This window comes from Anoplopoma fimbria, chromosome 15 (assembly GCF_027596085.1).
Source record: "Anoplopoma fimbria isolate UVic2021 breed Golden Eagle Sablefish chromosome 15, Afim_UVic_2022, whole genome shotgun sequence".
NCBI classification, from domain to species: domain Eukaryota; kingdom Metazoa; phylum Chordata; class Actinopteri; order Perciformes; family Anoplopomatidae; genus Anoplopoma; species Anoplopoma fimbria.
The window spans coordinates 1,635,210-1,656,870 of NC_072463.1; the positions used below are offsets into that span (position 1 = coordinate 1,635,210).

The 21,661-nt window shown below is 38.8% G+C and overlaps 1 long non-coding RNA gene across 1 annotated transcript; it reads left to right on the forward strand.

Moving 5' to 3' along the window:
* The first annotated feature begins 1,474 nt into the window (after positions 1-1,474).
* Positions 1,475-19,556, forward strand: LOC129104003 (uncharacterized). Its single transcript, XR_008531758.1, has 3 exons — positions 1,475-1,519; positions 3,247-3,326; positions 19,477-19,556. It is a non-coding gene; the product is annotated as an uncharacterized LOC129104003 (long non-coding RNA).
* Positions 19,557-21,661: the final 2,105 nt, after the last annotated feature.

A 21,661-nucleotide genomic window follows, 5' to 3' on the forward strand; every position in this document is an offset into this window, starting at 1 on the left:
TAAACTTTTACTTGTAATGAAGTATTATTACAGTATGGTATAAGGATCTGAATACTTTTTTATTTATTCGAGGTACCGAGAGGATCATGACTTTGTTTTCCAGTGACATACCTCTACATCTACAGGACTGATACAACCTGAGACATGACCTCCTCCTCAACTCCTCCATCTTGTTTTCACACTGCCTGTCTGTCTGTTTCATGTCTCTCTCTCTCTCTCTCTCCTACTTTTTGCTCAAACACACACACACACACACACACACACACACACACACACACACACACACACACAGAGTCCAGATTAACCCGTCTCGTGGCACTCAGAAGGAGGCCTCTGGTTTTGAGCCGGGCGGAGCTAAGCGCTGTCACATGTCAGCAGCTTGGGGGGGGGTGCGGCGGCCCATCATTGGTCGGGGCCCCGGTAAGCGAGGGCAGCTTTACCGTCGTGTTTCCCCACATCAAACACCTTTTCAAGCCGCTGCTTTGACATCCGTCAGCCGGCGTCTGATTGGAGCCGACGGAGGCGGGTTCAGACGGGGCCGAAAGCAAAAGAACCGAGAGGGAGTCCGACGATGTGATGGGATCGCTTTTAATTTCATATTCCAGAAATGTTAAAGCTCTTTGATCTCAAAACTAAAATCCAATGACTCCTGTACTTGTGACCTCGTTCTCTAAACACCAGAAACTATGAACATAAGTCGAAATATGGCGAGAAAGTTTTAACATTGATGTGGAAAAATGGTGTGAAAATAAGAAATACACTGAATAAATACGTGCAAGATGACCATGGTGGAAGTTACCAAGTACATAAACTCAAATGTATGTACTATAGTACAGTTTTGATAGACTTGTACTTTACTTGAGTTACAACATTTATTTGTAACTATACTGATACCTACAGTATAGTTACTTTTTACATAAAAAAACATATGACGCAGTACTATTTGTAATCTACCAAGTAGTATATACCTTAAAATGACTCCACGTTGATGAACTACAAGATTTGAATATATTCTAACATGTATTTGTTAGTGATAAACGGTGGACTGGTCTCTGCTGGATCTGGGTCTGTCCACGGTGGACTGGTCTCTGCTGGATCTGGGTCTGTCCACGGTGGACTGGTCTCTGCTGGATCTGGGTCTGTCCACGGTGGACTGGTCTCTGCTGGATCTGGGTCTGTCCACGGTGGACTGGTCTCTGCTGGATCTGATCTGAAGGAGTTTCTGGTGAACCTTCATGATCTCATCTGGTTTCTCCAGAATCCGACCCGGTGGCTCCGATGACGAGCTTTAAGAATAACTTTATAGAAACAGACGATCTTCTCTCTGATGGTCTGGTTTACTGATGGAGGTCTATAGAGGATCAGGACTAAACTGAGACTAACTTGACCCCTCTTTACTTTTCTCCACTTAGTACGGTCCGGTCCCCCGCTCATATCACCGGTTGGTTTCTCCCTCTTGCTGTTTGACTTTCTTCACCTGCAGGAAACAAAACTCAGAGCACATGCAACAAACATTAAGGTAACAAACTGATTATCAATAAGTTGAACCAGTCAATAAATCAGTTTTAATGTGTGTGTGTGAGAGAAATATATATATATATATATATATATATATATATATATATATATATATATATATATATATATATATATATATATATATATACACACGTATTCCCTCATTAATAAAGAAGCATTAAAACCAGAAATGTTTCATTGTTAGTAAAGTGTTAAAAGCTCATGTTCTGTTTGTTGAGCTGTAGAGTTAGCATGTTTAGCATCATGAGCTAATGATGACCTTTTTCCTTTAATATGACATTATTAGTATCATAACTATATATTGGTTTAATAGTTTGTGCCTGTTAATGTATTTGTATTTAGTAACTTAAGTACATATACTCTAGTACTGTACTCGAGTGCAGTTTTCCGGTACTTGTACTTGAGTATTTCCATGTTATTTTACTTTATACTTCTAATCCACTACTTTTATTTCCCAGCTTTAAATGCGTTACTTAGAATTTTCAAGTTATCAATACAAAATATAAATCTGCAAATAAATCATGATGTAATATTATGGATTAAAGTTCCACTTTTACCAGCTGCAACATTAAAGTGATGAACACATTAAAGCCTCACTTATATGATACAATAATATAATATGTATTAATCTGCATTATGAGTACTTAAATATATTACACTTTTGTGTTTTAAGCAGCTTTTGAATGCAGGACTTTTTGCACTGTGGTATTACTACATTTACTCAAGTAACAGATCTGAGTACCTCTCTGGTGTCTTAATATAATTTACTCTCAAGCACTTAGAGTTTAAATCACTAGTTTCATATTTGTCTTATGCTCAACAATTACAGTCTACAATAACAATAAGGTGCAAATCCAGACGATAAACAGTAAATACGAGTTTAGCAGCATGGATTATGAAATAGAAAGTAAATTAACGGCAGAATATTAGTCTAGGTTTGGTTGCATAAAGATAAATATCAGATCTGAAGTTATATGTTCATGATATTGCACTTAATATCCTATTATGTCAAGAGCTGTAATGATCAAATAAAAACATGTTGCTGACTCCAGATAACTCTCAATCAGTGAATATTTATTCTGGAATACAGAACGATTGTTTTTTTTGTTATGACAATTATTATTTTTCCATAGTTTGATCTATAAAAGACAATCAGAAGAATAAAAAAATACCCTGCAGAGTGTAGTGACTCCGACCAACAGTCTAATTAATTAATGTCCTCTCATGCCAGATGAAGAAAAGAAGCGAATTATGCTTTAATCATTTATCAAAATAGTTTCAGATAAACTTCCCGTCGATCCACTGATTGTTCACTTTCTTTCTTCCTACTTTTGTCCCTCCCTCGTGTGGTTTTTTTTGCCTCATAGGCCACCGTAGCCTGTGATTGGTGGAGCTATTTGTAGCCTCAGGAGAATAATAATATATATATTTTTAATTCTGACTACAGTTGAATTCTGCAGCAGCAAAGCACAGTGTTTAAAGCACTATTTTACTTAATGATGTGTTGTTAGAGATGTAAAAGCTTCTCAGTTCTTTTGTAAAATAAACTAAAGGTCATATTTAGGGTCAGAGTGTTAAAAATGCTGATGTTTAGGCCACATTTGTAATTCTTTAGTTAAACCTACAAAAGGCCAAACAGACCAGATACATTATGATGTGCAGAGTACAATAAATCATCTTATTAAACTACATTTCTTTCTTCACCAGGATCATAAATCAGCTGATGGATTCAGAGTGACGTGGACTTCAATCATCTGATCGGCCAGAAGCACGTTTTTTAAAAAGAGGTATTTAAACTCTATTGTGTGTTTGTCTCGTAACACTGATGGAGGCTTCGTTCCCTCCAAACATTCAGGTTATTCTGAAGTAAAAAGTGTATTTTTAGCTGCAGCTCATCAGGAGCTGGGATGAATTCATTCTCCCTCTGAGAGGACTTTGATTTTTCTTGATCAGATGTCTCCTCCGTCGTCTCCGTCGTCTCCGTCGTCGGCCCTGCAGCCTCTCAGGGTTTTCCTGATTTGCACTCTGATTCAAGCACCACTGGGTGAAGCAAATTTCATCAAACTTGTTTCCCTGAATAAAAAATGAGGGCGTTTATTTCGCTCTGTGGAGCGCGCCAACGGCTGACGGAGGCTCAGGCTGAACGACGGATGCAGAAAAATGTGACAAACACCAACAGAACCGGTGCTGATTTGATGAAACGGAGCCGATAGATTCATGGGAATCTGAATTTATAAAGAGGAAGATTGTTACAGTTTGTAGTACGACACTCACACAATACTTTTTATTTTATTTCTGCCCTGAACGATTGAATCTACTCGTTTCCTTCCATGAAACACAAACAGGATGCAAACCCACAACCTTCTGCATGCATTCATAAAATGTAGTTGATTTTATTGCAGTTTATTCTGCAGATTAGTGGAGAAAACATATCAGCGGGTAAACTGGATATATTGATGGAAGAGATCGTTGTTTTGTTTAAAGTTGCATAAAGTATCTTCAAACCGTTTTTTATTCCCTCTTTCGTCTTTCATCTTTCCTCTTTTACGCCTGCAACAAATTCTTATTTTCTTCATTAATCAATCAATATTTAAACTTCGTAGCATCAGACACATTCCAAACAGTTCAATGTTATATATTTCAAACAGAAAACAGCAATTAAATCCTCACATGCAAGAATCCAGAACTGAGGACCTGTTTCACATGTTTTAAAGAAAAATTATTAAAACAATCAATAAATAAATAATAATTATTTAACTGTATTAAACTGGACATGCTGGTTTGTCTTTTTTTCTAACCAAACCAGGCAAAATAAAAAAATGCTCACCAATAAAATCTGCATGCAGGATTCATCAAGTACTGGTTATAATATATATATATATATATATATATATATAAAACTACTTTTATTCCCCTAAAAATGAGAAAAGAGATCATTGAAAATGAAACGGTAAACTGAACTGAGCATGAAAGGAACATATATAACTTACTTATTTCAAATAAATGATTGACAGTTATCTTCTAATATAATATTAAGATAAAAAATAATAACAAAATAAAGACGTTAAATCTACAGATTACACTAAACTTGAGGATTTTCCTCTGGTTTCCTGGTGTTTGGATGCAAACAGGCCAGCCTGATATATTCCTCGTGTTAGACTTAAACAGGCTGGCGGTGTGTTCAGGTTCTAGCATTCTTTCTTGTTCCTGATGTTTGGAACCAATTAGGCCGACGGTCCTGATATATTCCTCGTGTTAGACTTAAACAGACTGGCGGTGTGTTCAGGTTCCAGCATTCCTTCTTGTTTTCCTGATGTTTGGATCCAAACAGACTGGTGGTGCGTTCAGGTTCTGGACTTCTTTCTTGCCAATGAGGTCAGATGTCCCACAATCCTCCATCTTCCCGTCAGCTTAGCATCCATTAGCTGATTGAAGGCTGTCGATGTGTAAAAATATTCACGCAGGCCGTCGTCTCCTCGGGGGGGGTCGTTGCTGGTGATACTGGCTCAGAGTGTGTGTGTGGGGGGTGGGGGGGCTCCATCCATCAATCCATCCGTTCAAATCAGCATTAATCAAGATGGCTCGCTTCATTCCTCCTCGTATCAAATCAGGCAAATGATTACTGGCATTCAGCCGACGAGGGCCGTCGACGGCGAGGGGGCCGAGCGGCGCCGCAATCAGACCGCCGCTCGCTTCCCTGGAGATCCCCGCCGCAGAATCACAGTGTTTTTCTTCTCTTAACTAATCGTTTAATAAAAAGGACGATGATTGACGTGCAGGGAATAAAAGAAGTGTGTGTTTTTAAACGCACCTCACGAACCTGAAGCCGAGAGTATTTAGATCAGCGCGGACTCAAAATACTCAGTTGTTGCTGTTGTTTTTCTTTATTTATTTCTTCTTCTTCTCAATCAAGCTCGGTTCCAGCGGAGATAATTTCATTTCCACTGTGGTGTAAATACGGCAGACTGCCCCCCCGAACACCACAGAAGAAGATTTAATCACATTTCTGATCTAAAGGAGCTGCAGGGACAGAACGTTGGTCTTTAGAACAACGAGACCGTTTTAATCTTAATCATCACTTAAATGAACTGAATGAGGGAACGTATGTTTTAATGTAACCCATCAGTTTCAGTTTGACTTAAACAATTCATTTAGTTTTTTCACAATGGAGAAAACAACAGTTTGTCCTTCAACCTAAAGTTAACTCTCATCTAAAACCTTTAAAACCCTTAAATCCTTCTTTAAGTTTCACCTTTAGTTCATCAAAAATGTCCTCACTTCCCCAAAATATCTCTGTTTCCAAATTGTCCTCTCTTTTTGCAAATGTCCCCTAAATCAGTGCCAGACTAAATGTCCTCACCTTTTTATTTTGCTAGATTTAATGTCTCCACTTCACAACAGATGTTTTGAAAACATTCCTAAAAGTCCTTGCTGGATGTCTTCACATTACAAGAAATGTTGATACTTTTCAAAACTTAATTTTGCACTGTTTTGTTACTTTCCCTAAATGTCTTACTACAAATGGCTTCAACTGTCTTAACCAAAAATGTCCTCACCCGTCTCCTGATCAGACTATCAGACAAAATGTCTTCACAGCTACAAACTGTCCTCATCTTTCTAAAATGTTTTCAAAATGAGAAGCAGACAGAACGTCCGAAATCTTTCCTCACTTTTTCAGAAATGTTCTAGAAAATGACCCCACTTTGAAAGAAAAATGTACAACTAAAAGATAAAACAAGAATAACATGTTTTCACCTTGTCAAAAAGGTAATTAGAAGGATACCAAACTTTGCATTTCTTTTTATGTGTCATTATTAAAAGTTTTTTAAGAAACCAAACGTAAATTTAATTACACAACAATGTGACTCTTAAACTTGTTAATTACTGTTTATCAAATGTGCAGTCGATTGTGTTTGAAACCAGAAACCAGAGAACACAGTGAGTCTTTGATTCAGCCAAAGAAGTGTTTCTAAACAGACTGTTGTGAGGGTGAAACCTGACACCAGGTAGCTCACCTGAGCAAACACAGGAAGAAGAGGAGGAGGAGGAGGAGGAGGAGGCTTCATAAAAACACACAATTCAAATAAAAAGGAAATAAAATATTATATTTTTAAGGATTAAAACAATCTTGTCATCAGTAGTTTTAATGATATTTTATAATCTTAGAGCTAGTGATAGGAAGTTAAACATCATAATTCATCTCTAATATCTGTTTTATATTAATGTGAAAACATCTTCAAACTACTGGATTTATTCTAGTTTATCACCAACACTACATTTTACAGATTACATGTGAACACATCATGATAACGTTATAATTTACCTTCAACCAATACTCATTTTAACTGAACAGAGCCTGAACGCATCATAATGTACCTGAACTGAACCTCGGTTTGTTAGCCGTTAGCGGTGCTGCTAACGTTACTGCTGCTAACGTCTCTCCTGTTGGTTTAAACACAGGTTGGTTGTTCACAATGTGACATCATCAGAGATCAGAGACTAGAAGCATAAATGAAGTCCTGATCTCATATTTTACTGAATATTGGAGGAGAACGATCGTCAGTAAAACTTTATTTCACTCTGTGATGGTTAACGATAAACTGTGGAATTAATCCACGGTATCAAACAAACAGGAGGAAATAGTGCATTTTGTTTGGGACTATTTTCAGCGGCGGATTAATCCACGTTTGGTGGCGTTTGCGGGTCAGAATAAACTGCAGCGTTTGTGCTGATGGTCATGAAGGAACATGTTCAACAAGTGAAGGCTACAGTTTATTCATTACCTGTATATCTTCCCACGCTCCACCTGGGCCTCCGGATCTCAGGGTGCCTGCCTCACCACTCTCCCCAGAGACCAGCTGTGGTTTTGGGGCCATGCTACCAAAGCGGTCCCCCCCCTCCTGGTTCTCCTAATCCCTGCAGGACAGGGAGGTCTGAGAAACACGGCGAGAGGATTCTCCCAGAACCGACCAGTCTGTCATTAAATCACCGATCTGATCATTAGACGCCTTTCAGCAATCTGTTACAGGGAGACGCCGCTCTGTAGGCTTTCTACCAGAGCTGCATGGTCTTCATCATTTATTCTTCATCATTTATTCTATGAGAATGACTCGTAAATGATGCTGATTAGCATTCAAAGTAACTTTAGGAGCGAGGAGATGTGAAATAAAGCAAAAACTGAGTGCTGAGGAGGAGGAGGAGGAGGTCCACAGGGGAACTGGGAACAGTGGGAATGTTTGGTATTAGGGAGCCGAGCCCAGGTGACAACAGATTGTGTTTCTGGGTAATTGAAGGATCGCTGTATTTAACTCCGTGTTGCGGTGCAGCAGCAGACAGCCCAGGACGTTCAGAGGCGTCTCAGGTGTTTCAACCGTTGGTCATTTCACAACACAAGTCTCAGTTACTGTAAACAAGGAGGAGATCATGTGACACTGAAGGAAATAGTTTTTATACAAGCTTGTGTTTCACGTTGTAAACTGTCGTAGATATTGTAGATAGACCTAGAAAATAAAATGCACTGTATTTTTTAGATATACTACAAAATCAATTCATATGTGATCCACGTAATCATGAACCAAGCAGTATAAAGACCATAAAACCCCCAAAAATGGGAGTTGGAGGGTTCACACTGAAACTTGTCTTTCCCCGAGTGAAACGAGAGTCCTCGTGGTTTATTTATCATGTAACTTCTGTAGTTATTTAAACCCAAACGACAATCTTTTTCTAAACCTGTGAAGACGGTTTATTTTGAAAAAAACTGTATTTGTGCAGGAATTGACACATGTTCCTGGATTTCTGTAGGAAAACACACCAAAAATTAGTAACTTATTTGTTATCAGACAAACTGTATGGAGATATGTTAAAACTGTCATAGGATTTGTTTAAAGACAATCCAGAAAAGGTAACAAAACTATTATTTTTTTGTGTTTCACAATGATCATGAAGTCTAGAAAAATGTGTTATTATATCTTGAGCACAAGGTCATGTTTATTGTATAAAAAAATATATATCTTTTTGGACTTTGAGGACTCAGTAGGTTGATTTTGTGTTTCAGTTTCTCAAGAAGACGACTGTATCATGTCAGCTGACATTCTGTCTGATTAAAGAGTTATTTCAAGTTATTTATTCATATGTCATGTGCACAAAAAATGACAGAGTTAAAATTCCTCCTCAAACAACGCTCGGTAAATATGTGTAAAATGAAAATCAGACAAGGAATAAATTAAAAGATAATAAATAGTTTAGATGTTTAAAATTTTAGGATAAAAAATGGCGTATATAGAATAGAATGTTATGTATTTATGCAATGAGCAGATGTGAACAGGAAGTGAAACAGTTGTTAAAGTAAAGTGATGTTCTCATGTCACTGCCGGGTCTCTGGTTCTAGCAATTAAAAATTCAAATGATAAAAATATGAATAAAAAAAATGTTTTTCCAAAAAATTAACTGCAATAATAAAAGACAAAAACACAATTTGACAGATGTCATTTTCCAAACGCTCCTCAAGTTTTTTTTTTTTTATAATTAAATACAAAAATATCAAAAAGTCTTCAACTACATTTTCTGTCCTTTTATTCGTTTTTGATATTCAAATTAATATATTTCGATATTTGGACTCTTGATCAGACGGACAAGATATTTAAAGCCGTCACCTTTGACTCTTGTGATGGTTATTTCTTTTTTTGTGTTTGACCAGAATCAGCTGAAGTGATTTTGAGTTGATTTATTAATTAGTCAATCAATAGAAGAATCTTAATCAGGAGTAGATTTTCATATACAAAGAATTTGCATTGATGTTTCGGTCACAATAAATAAAGTAAAAAAAAAAAAAAAGTAAAACAACGAAAAAAGTCAAAGTGAAAGTAAATAAAAACAAAGAAGATAAAACTTTAAAAAGTTTGTACAGAATCGAGAGAAAATATAATCGATAATTAATTATTTAAAATATTTTTAAGCAGAAATATCCAAATTGTGCAGCTTGAATCTTCTCAGATGTGAATATTTTCAGTTTTCCTGATTCATCTTTGAATTTAAACTGAATATCTTTTTGTTTTTGGAGTGTTGTTGAGACAAAACGAGACGTTTGACTTCGTCGCCTTGAACTCTTGTGATGGTAAATTATATTTCTCACTATTTGACCAGAATCGTCTCAGATGAAACTTTAACGATCGACTCTGCTTCAGTCAAAACTCGATTAAAGAAGACGACAAACACTTCGGGGTCATGTGGTGGTGGGGGGGACAGAGGGACACCGTAAACAATCCCACGACCTGCCTCGGACCCCTGAGCCATATTTCTAGGTTGCCGGGCCCTCGGGGGACGGCGGCGATACCTGTTGGCCCCGCCCCTTTCTCCCTGATTGACAGATGGCTGCTCCATTAGATGAGAATGATAAGTGGCTCTCCGTCCGCAGAAAGGACTTCCTCTTGACCTCTGACCCCCGACCCTGACTCTTGACCCCTCTCAGGGGTCGACAAACACCCCCCCCCCCCCCCGCTCTCTCTCTCTCTCTCTGCAGGCCTGTGTGATGGTCTCTCGGCCGTCCACAGGTGCAGGTCAGGACTAAGTGATGTGGAGAGCAGCTTTTGTTCCTCTGGAGGAGGAATCTGTCCAGAGAAGACGGACGAGGAAGAGGAAGAGGAGGGGGAGACAAGAAAGAGAGAGGGTGAGACAGAGAGATAAAGAGAGGGGGGAGGAAAAGTGAAAGAAAAGAAGTTTAAGCTTCAAACAACAATCACTTCAAGTCCGTCAAAGTCACGTTAACTGAACACAGTTATACTCTGTTTAACTACAACTTAGAGGTACTTGTCTTAAGTATTTCTACGTCATACTTGCGTGGATGTGAGTAAAAGTATTAATCCCACAGTATTTTTTTTTCTCATCCTGAATACTTGAGTAAAAGTACTTTTTATTACATTATATTTGCATTTTTATTTAAATATATATAAATATTGTAATTTATTTCTTTTTGTAGAACTTTACGTTTTGTCACCTGGCTTCCTTTCCTCCCTCCTTCCTATTTCTTCTTCATCTTCCCTTCTTCCATTCTTCCTTCACTCACTCCTTCTATTTCTTGTCCATCTTTCTCTCCTTTCTTCCTATTTCCTGTCACTATTTCCTTCCTTCCTTACTATTACTTGCTCATCTTCCCTTCACTCCTCCTTTTCTTTTATTGTTTGCGTCTTTGCTTTCTCACTTTATTTCCTTCTTTCTTTACTTCTCTTCCTACTTCCTACTCCCTACTTCCTGTTTTCCAACTTTACCTTTTTTGTTGATCTCTTCTCCCTCCCTTCTTTTGTTTATTTCCGTATTATTATTTTCTTTTCCTCCAACATTTTTGAACTATTTCCCTCCATCAAGACTCCTCTTTGTAGTTTTCCTTCCTTCCTTATTTCATGTACAACTAACCTCATTTTTCCAGAGCTTTTCTCAATTCTTTCCCTCCATTTTTGCCTCTTCTCTTCATAACTCTGCCTCCTCCCTCCCTTCTCTTCTGACTTTGCTTCCTCTCTTCTTTCTCGTTCATTTATCATCCTTTTCCTTATATCTTTTCAGTATTTGACTCGTTCTTTCTTGTTTAACTGATTCAAAATAGAGGAAATCCACTGTAGTAGAGAGAGAAACTCTCCCTCACGGTGCCGTCGTTATATTATAATAATAGTTGTAATTTGAATCCAGATGTGAGGCCTCGGCGGCTGTAAACAGGCCTCAGGTGCTCCAGACGTTCCAGTCGGCCGCTCTGGACTGAACTAATAATTATAATAATCCAGGTCTCTGCATTGTTCTCTCCCTCTTTATGCTTTAAAGTGTTTACAATAATAGCAGCTCTGCCAGGAGTGGACGACTCTCTCTCTCTGTATTAATAAGCAGTGCAGTACTCAGCACAGCGCGTGGTAAAGCTTCGCCATGATTACAGTACGCCATCAAGAAAATTAGTTGTTTCCCACACACAGCAAAGCACAGCGAGGGGTTTGCAACATAACAAGTTGCTTTTGTTTACGGCGGCTCGCTAGCTGTTTTCATTATGCCGAGACAAGCCCATAGACTCGGAACAGCTGCCACAAATCACACATTCAATTATTCTGCTTTGCTTATGAGCATCCAAATATTTAGTCCACTTACCGTGAACAAAAACAGTAGTAAAGTGATTACAGCCGCCGAGGAGTCGAGTTCTCCTCCGAGAGGGAAACAGGAGGAAGGAAGGAGGGATGAAGAGGAGGAGGAGGAGGGAACAGGGAAATACTGCTTTCCTTTTTTATTGGCTTGTTCAGCTTCACATAAACAGACATGAAGTTAAAGGTTAAAGTATGAAGCAGTGACCGGAGACGGAATGAAGATTTAATTCATTTACAAAGTATCAGAAACACAACGACCTCAAAGTTCATAGTGTTTTTATTTAAGAAATAAAGAATCAGTAAATGGAGGATGATGGACAAAAAATAGGAAGGAAGGTTGAGAAAAAGATGGACAGGAAATAGGAAGGAGAGGGTAGGAAGGAAGCAAATGGAGAGAGATGGAAAATATATAGTAAGAAAGGAAGGAAGGAAGGAAGGAAGGAAGGAAGGAAGGAAGGAAGGAAGGAAGGAAGGAAGGAAGGAAGGAAGGAAAGGAAGAGAGAGATATTGACAAGAAATAGGAAGGAAGGTTGAGAAAGATGGACAAGAAATAGAAAATGAAGGAGGGAATGAAGGAAGGAAGAAGACAAAGATGGAAAGGAAATAGGAAGGAAGGACAGAAAGATGAACAAGATATTGGAAGAAAGGAGGGAAAGAAAAAAGGAGGTAGCAAAGGAAATATGGACAAGAAATGGGAAGCAAGGAAAGAAGGATGGACAGGAAATAGAAATGAAGGAGGAAATGAATTAATGAATGAAGGAAGGAAGGAAAGAGAGAAAGATCAACAAGTAATAGGAAGGAGGGAAGGAAAGATGACAAAGATAGAAAGGAAGCAAAGTTTCATGTGAAGAAAAAAATACAAATGGGAAAGGAAGGAAAGAAGGAAACTTTAATAAACTGAAGGTGAAGTTAAACTAAAGCTCCAAAGATAAGTGTTTCTATCTCATGTAACAAAAAACCATTAACTGCAACGTTCAGATCCAAATGTTTCCCTTTTGGATGGAGGAATCAGACGGAGAGTAAGAAGTCAGTTTAACAGAGGGGGGGGGTCATCCTGTCAGAGGTCAGAGGTCGTGACCCCTGTGTGGTCTCAGGTCTTTGAAGAGGAAGACGAGCCGGTCTCTGCAGGTCCACAGACCTTCAGCGGGTTCAGGGTCCCAGCAGGCCTGTTGAGGAGGATTACACGCTTTGATAGAAACACTTTATATTTAACGTGCACTAATCCTTTAAGGGCTTTAACACCAGCGCTGAGACTTCCTGTTGTGTGGGCCGAGCAAGGCACCGACACAGACAGGGTCACAGGTTCAACTCCCGCACACGGTTCACTGAGTTACAGGGAAATACCGCCTTAAATAACTGTTTTGTTCCTCCTTAAACAAACACATCAATCAAAGGAGAACAAGTTGATTCATCTCTCATAATTATTTGACTCTTAAGATGTTGTTCCACAAAGAACATCCAGAACATCTGTTCATGACCAGAACCTCCCGAAAGGATCCTTGCAACCTCCTGAATGACCACTAGAGTGTTTTAATGGACCAGTAGAACCTCTGTTACCACCAGAACCTTCTGAAAGGCCAATTAGATCTATTTAGGATGTCTAGAAACCTGCTCAATGACAACTAGAGTTGTTTAATGGACCAGTAGAACTTCCTAAATGATCACTAAGTTCTAGAACTTCCTCAGTGACCATGAGAGCATCTTACAGGAGGTCTAGAACATCATTATGAACCGGTAAAACATCATTATGGAACATCAGAACCTCTTTTAAAGACCTTTACAGCCTCTTCCTTGATGACAAAAATAATTTAAGGAGCCCTAGAACCTCATCATTAACCATCAGAATGTCCTTGAACCTCATTATGGACCAGAAGAACATCTTCATGGACCAGCAGAACCTCTCAAAGGACCACTAGAGCCTTTTCTTTGATCACAAGAACCTTTTAAGAAGCCCAAAAACGTATTCATTGTGCATCAGAACTTCGCTAGAACCTAGTGAAGAACATCTAAATGTAAATCTTCTTAAAGGATGATGACAGCGTTCTTTAAGGAACACTAAAATATGTAATAGGACCCCTAGAACCTTCTCAGTCACAATCAGATCCTCTTAAAGGACACCTAGAACATCTAACACGATGCCTAAAACCTCCTCAGTGACCATCAGAACCTCTTAACGGACCCTTAAAACCTCATTAGTGATCATTATAACCTCTTAAAGGGCTTCTAGAACACTACAACTCCACCTGACCACTGGAGCCTCCTAAAGGAACACTAGAACATCTAGGACATCCGAATAATCTTTTAAAAGACGCTTTTGAAACCTCATCAATGACCATTAAAAGTTCTTGAAGGGCCACTAGAACCTCATATAGGAGCCATAGAACCTCTTCAGAGACCATCAGAACCTTTTAACGGACCCATGAAACAACCTCAAAGATCATAATAACCTCCTAAAGTACCACTAGGACCTTATCTCACCACCAGAACCTTCTTAAGTACCACTATAACCTTTTCTTACCACCAGCACTTCCTAAAGTATCACTAGAACCTTATCTCACCATAAGAACCTTCTAAAGTACCACTTTAACCTTATCTTACCATCAGAACCTCTTAAAGTACCACTACGATCTCCTAAAGGTCACCTCCCACCTGCTGATGACCCATATAATAGAACATAATGACGTGGTTTATTGATCCACAGAAGGTGGATTCTCCTCTGTTGCATGGAGGTCAGAGGTCAGGGGTCAGCTACAGAGCAGCATCCAAGAGCTGCAGAGGATTCAGTGTATTGCTCGAGGGCAGAGGAATCAACTAAAGACACCAAACTGACAGATAACTGATACTTTTAGTACATTTCAGTGAAAAGTGGTTTCATTTATAGTTATACTTTATTTATTAATGCGAACAGAGATCTCATTATTCTGGAGTTTTGTCAGAAAACTGCAATTAGTCATAATTTGTTCATGATTTGGGGAAGTTCATTTTATTAAGACGTCATTGAAGAAAGTGGGCAGTTTAAACAAACAGTGGTGGAATGTAACAAAGTACATTTACTGGTTTTGTCTTTCCATTTTTGCTACCTTCTGCTTCACTACATCTCAGAGGTTAATATTGTTCTTTTTACTACATTAATCTGACAGCTTTAGCTACTTTTCATTCTAAGATTTTTTTTTTAAAGAAAAAAAAACTCTGGATGGCCTTTATAAAATACAAATCATTCTTTTAGATTAACACGGCGGTTCCTAACAGTTCCACCGTAATAAGTCATATCCCCTCTAAACTCCTCAAATAGTATCATTTAAATAACTATACTATAAAGAAGGTAAAACTCTCCGTTATTTAAAAACAAGAAGTAAAGAATTGAGCAAGAAATACAAATATGTGTACCAAACCTTTAGTCTCTTCTTCTTCTTCTCTCCCTTTGATCATCTCCGGACCCCTCAGATTCATCTGATGACCCTCTGGAGGGGCCCGACCCCTAGTTTGGGAACCACTGGAATAAACTCATAAACTTACAGTATATAAAGTAGTTAAAGTAGTTCCACCTGCTGCTTCAGTGTTAACGATATAATATATAACAATATTCTACTCCAGAATGAGTACTTCTACTTTAGATGCTTTAAGTTTATTTAGCAAATACTTCTTATGTACTTCTATGCATTTTTATGTTGTATTATTGGCATTTTTTACTTCAGTTCAGTTCATAATACTTCTTCCATCAATGCAGAGATGTTTCTATCTGTGAAAAAATGAGATTTGTGTCCATTTAGGATGAATTATTTACTTCAGAAGATTTCTTTTAAGTGTAAAATATGAGGAACAAACACACGCGTTTTCTTTAAATATTTCAGAGGAAAGAAAACAGCCTTGTGGTACATTTCACAAGTTAAAAAAAATGGGAAACAGTTTGTAACCTCTGCAAAGACTCACACCTCCACCCACACAAACAACACAGCAGACACAACAACAACAACAACAACAACTATTTATCAGATTATGAGCAGAGCCAGCAGCCGTGACGGACCTGCAGAAAGAAACCCCCAAAAACCTACACACACGACTCATCCGACTTCCACCCAACCTGCATTCACGGGACTGACAGCATCATTTCAGAGTGAAAACAGAGAGCAGAGAAGGTGACGGGAGGATATTAAAAAAAAAGAGAGAGAGACATAAGAGGGAGACAGAAAAAGACCCCCAAAAAAGAATCAAATCCCCTCCGGAGGAAAGAGCTGGAGGGAGGAAGGGAATCTGAAAGAGGGTCAAAGGTCAGACGATGAATCTCAGAGAATTTAATTTGTGGTGTTATAATAATCTGCTCCGGAGGTTAACTTCTCTGAAAACCTCAAACTTCCAAACCAGCAGTGAATGCAACTCCTAACAAGTGTCCTGGAAATAGTCCCCAACAAAAGTCACTATTTCCTGTTTGTTGGATTAAAACTAGCGTGAATCACTGATTAAACTTTTAATTTGTGTTGTTAAAGATGAACGTCTTCAGTAGGAACCAATGAAACACAGACAGGAAGTCAGACAGTAATGAGGGACGGACTAATGTGTTGTTTAATCATATAAATTAAAATTCTTAAAAGTCATTAAAGTTCCTTATTTGTTTTTTTTATCATATCTGTGATTATTTATTTAAATTAAAATAAAAAATGTTGTATCTTATATCTTAATTACTCATGTTGTCTTGCATACATATTATTCTTCCTTACCTTTTCTTGTGACATTTAAAACTACATGCTATGCTAATTCATGCTAATTACTTATGCATTAATATACATTACAATATCGTTGCCTTTGTTATACCATGATTCCCAATATAAGTTTAAACTATAACATGCATATTAGCTAATATTGCACTTGCACATATAAAACATTTTTGCTTATATATTTTTTATACATATACCTGTATATCTTTGAATATAAATAAATATATATATTCCTGTTTTCTTTATAAATTGTATGCATATTTAAAAAGATATTCCTGCATATTTAACAACATGATTCATAAGCTAAAACTCTTTCCTTAGTGATTTTTTACTTATTTAGGTATTCAAGTTTAAAAAAAGTAACATTGACATCCGTTTGTATTTAAATCTAAACTGTTTTAAACAGTACAAGCTCCATTTATAATTCAGTTAATTTATGAAATGCACGAAAGTCTATGGAGGCCCATTGCAATTTATTAATTGGTCCCTTTTTAAAGTCTGTTTTGAGGTACTTGTACTTTACTGCAGTATTTCCATTTGGTGCTTCTTTAAACTTCTACTCCACAACATTTTGATAAATGTAGCTACAGCTACTTTCAGATTTAGATTTTACATTTAAATATCAAATACAAATAATTTAATGGATTAAATCAGCCGCTCACAACTTTTTCTTTTCTTGCCTCTTATTGCAAGTATTTAAATCAATGTGTTGCTTCTCCACTAAAGACATTCTATTTCCAAACGTATCTATATGAAGAGATAACTGCTCCGTCCAGTGTGTATTATCTGATCATCTAAATTCTTTATCTCGTACCAGGTGAGCTCTGCTAAATATGAACACAGATAGGAGTCTATTCCTGATTTAAGAAAGCTCATAAAACACTTTTACTTCAAGTCGTTCTGAGTTTATTTATGCTGAAAAGCTTCATAAATACTTCACCAGATAACTTTATTTAAATAAAGCTTGCATGAGAAAAAGTAAAAGCTGTTTTCTACAAATCAAAATGTTAAAATTTCTGTCAGAAAACTACAAAAACAAATGATTTCTTCTTCTTCAGCAGAGCGTGATATAAAACAAAGACGCCTTCCCGTCATGTTTTTACTCTTCCTGTACCTTCACCTCCTCGCTAGTGATTCTAAGACGTTTGATAAACACGTCTGTTGGTTTTTAGACATAAATAAAAAATGTATTTATGTATTTCTGGACAATCAGAGTCACTTTGACTCTCAGAACTCGCTGAGCGACGGACAAATCACCCCAAAGAAAGTTAACAGCTTCTGGCCGTGACGCAGCAACCGCAGCTCCACACCCTCCACCCCCCCACCCATCCATCCATCCATCCATCCAACCTTCCCCATGACCCTCACCCCTTCCTCCCCCCCCACCTTTCTCCATTAGCTGCAGCTATTACAGCCCCTGAGAGAGAGTCATTACCGCTCCCATAATCCATGATGATGAAGCTCTCAGCTCGAAACACCGGCAGCATGTACAGGCTGCGCTTGATTGGCAGGATACAGGGGGTGAGGCGGCGGGGGGAGGAGGGGTGGAGGTGATGGAGGAGGAGTGGAGGTTTGGTATAGGGGGTTTGTGTGATGGGAACTCCACTCGAGATGTGAATTGGCTTTGCCACTCCAATCAGGCCGCTGGATGACAAATGAAGTGTGTCTCTTTCACTCTCTCTCTCTCTCTCACCCCTCTTCTTCTTCATCCCCCCCCTCCTCCTTTTTCCTCCTCCTCTCCCTTCACACTTCTCCTCTCTGTCCGGGTGGAGAAAGAAAAGGGGGGAGTTCATGTGGGAGCGCTTGACAGCAACACAATCACATTTCTATTCAGCTCCCCCGCCTCGCCTGTTTTACCTTCCCCATGCCATGCACGCTAACACACAGGCCGGCCAGCCAATTAGAAAGCGCCGCAAAGAATCTGTGAAAGACACAAAAGGTCTTTAGAGGTTTGGACAGGTGTCTCATTTGGCCGCGGGACATAGTTTCGAGGCTTTTCCCTTTTTTGGGGGGGGGGTTGAATTTGTGAGCAGAAAGCGAGAGAGGTTATTTGTCGCGCTGTCATTTTTCTCTCTTTTCCTTTTTTCTTCGTGTAACGGCCGTCTCGTCTGTCTGTCTGTCGAACCCCCTCCATGGGAATGATGGGTAAATTTGTGCAGAAGAAGAAGAAGAAGAATGAGAGGGAGTTTAGATTGAAAAGTGAAATCAAACCTGATTATTTTGCATGATTTGTGTCGGGTCACCCCAGCTTTTGTCTCACTTTCGTTCACGGTGAAAACACACTGAACTTCTTCTCTTTATGTTTTTTCTCTTCTCCTCTTTCCGTACAGTAATTACAGTGGGCTTGGAAAAACAAGAGCGGAGATAATTGGTTTGTTGGTTTGCGGCTGAGCTTGTTTTTGCAGGGTTATTATCCAGCAGCTCCATTATGGCTGGCAGCACAGAAATCCCTCATTAGCATACACAAATATATACAGAGAAGGATGTGGGAAGAAGAAAACGCTCCAGTGTTTAATACCAAACGCTCCCCTTCGCTACATGCAAATACAATCCACAATAGAGCGGCGCTGTCACTGCCTCCAGCTGTGAGGAGACGCAGGGAGGTGTCAGGAGGAGTAAAGAGGAGAGACGGAGGAGGGGAGGGAGGTGGCGTGAACTATTTGTTCGACAGACAACGGAGCAGAACGAGGGGAAGAAGAAGAAGAAGAAGAAGAAGAGAGAGACAGATGTAGCGGCAATTAGCACGAGGCCGGCGGCGGCGGCGGTTGCGGTTGGTGGAGGTGGTGGAGGAGGTGGAGGTGGTGGTGACAGCGGAGAACGGTGGAGGCTGACAGTGGCTTTCACCCTCCGCCATCACCTTCATCGTCGTCATCATCAGAGGCCTACTCAAACCAACAATCGCTGTCAGTCTGTGTCAGAGCGGCGTGTCGTCGACAAACAATGGCGGCTGTCAGTTAGCTCCAGTTCATCTGGATCAACTCACTTTCCTTTGTTTGTTTTTGTAAAAAAAAAAAAGAAAAGACGAGTTTTGTTTGTTTGTTGTCGTGTTTTTGTTCCTGATTCGTCGAGATTATTCGGCTCCTGAGACCGTGTTTATCTTTGACCTGTAGGAAGAAGATCATGAACTATGAAAGAGGGCCAGAGAAGATGAGCTGGAAACAGAAACTGAGACACGCAGACATGATGATCCTGATTCAAACATGCAAATACAAATACATCCAACGGCCTCATTTGTCTCATTTTTATAAAAGAAAATGTAACACAAACTGATTCTTTAATTAAGTAAATATTCAATTAAATATGAATTTGGTTCATTTTTAAAAGGTTTCATTTGATTAGAAACATAAAACGTGTGTCCAAAATAATGAAGTTGCATGACCTTTGACCTTCATTGACTCGACCTGACACCAGTTGTATAAAGACATCAAACTTTCTTGTGACAGCAAGTTGGTTGACTCGTTCAACTTTGACGTGATCGAATGCTAAAAGGAGGTTTTTGTTTGGTAGATTATTCAAAAATGAAACTGTGAGTTTTGTGTTTCCCTTCATGAGAACTTAGATTTAGTTAAAGTCAAAAACCTTCTGTTGTTGTTTGGCTCCGTTTCATGTCACTTGATACAAGAAGTTTAAGATTAAACTTCTGTTTTTGTCACAAGAGATCAATTTTCTGCCCTAAATTGTATTCTGGTGCCATTTATTCTCCTTTAAAATGTATCTGTAAGTCCATGTGAATGAATCAAACGTAAGTATTAGAGGAGCTTATTGGGAAAATAGACGAACCACGTTGTGTTTGAAATGTCAAAAAGCTTTTGACACAAACCTGAAAAACTCCTTTTGTCCATCAACATGCACTTTAAAGACTTTATGTCCTCGGCTTCCTGTCGTCTGTCAGAGTGTTTGAGCTTCTGCATCTGATCACGATGTACAAATTACATCAAACTTTATTTCACATTGTCTGGACAAAGTCTGGATATCTGAAAACCTGGACCTTTATTGTGAAACCATGTGGATGGATCAATAACATCAGGACACAAGAAACAAGACACATCTGAGGGGTCAACAGTTAATTCTGAGATATGAAGTTTACTCAAACTTTCCTGTAATTGATGTTATTTTAATGTAAAATAGTTTTACCTTCAGCCTCTAAAGACGATTAATGTAACAATCTAAGAGGACCATTCCATTATTATTCCTGTTTAATCTGTAGATACAATGAGGAAACATAACTCATTAAAGTTAGAAACCAACTACAACAATAAACAAAGTATTTTTCACAGTTGTGGTATTAGTACTTTTACTTTAAAATAGTATTTTTATAGTGGCAAATTATTACTTTTAAGTTACAGAGTAATTATACTGTGTGATATTACTGCTTTTACTGTAACAGAGTATCGTTACAGTGTGGTATTAGTGCTTTTACTTTGAAGGAGTATTTTTATTCTATGGAACAACAGAGTATTTCCACAGTGTGTAGTAGTACTTTTACTGTAAGATAGTATTTTCACAGTGAGGTATTAATACTTTATTGCAGCAGAGTCATTTTACAATACGGTATTAGTACTTTTACTCTGACAGAGTACTTTTACAGTGTGGTATTAGTACTTTTAACATTAGATTATTTTTACTGTATAATATTAGTACATTTTTACTTTAGCAGAGTATTTTCACAGTGTGTTATTAGTACTTTTACAGTGTTGTATCAGTACTTTTACTACAGTGCAGTACTTCCTCCCATGTTCCTCGTAGTTTGGTTGACTGATCCTTTAGTTGTTTGCTTTAGTTTCTTCTTGTTTAGTCGTGTTGATGCAGTTTAATCCGTCGGTTTGAGGCCTCTGCGATCTGTGAGAGCTCGCTCTGCTGCCCAGAGGGGGTGAGGACGGGGGAGGACGGGGGAGTCGAGGTGGGGGGGGGGGGTTAAGAAAAGGTAATGTGAGAAAGCTGGAGGTGACAGCCATTGTGGGAAGGTGTGAACGATGGAGAGAAGAGAAGAAGAGAGGAGGAGGGAGGACTGAAAAGTGCTCCTTGTCCTGGGAGGAAGAGGGACCTTTTGAGGAGGACCTTCACCTCCTTCTTTCTGCCTCCCCCCCCTCCTCCCCCAATCCCCCCAATTAGACAAACATTAACATCAATTAAGGGCCCTCACGGGAACACTGGCTCTATATAATTACCTTAATGGGCGGACGCTTTCTCTCCGGCCCTCTCTCTTTCTGTCTCTTTCTTTGGACCCTCAATCTCTTAAACAAACTTAGAGGGCCCCAGTGGGGGAGGAGGGGGGGGGAAGACGTTGATCGGCAG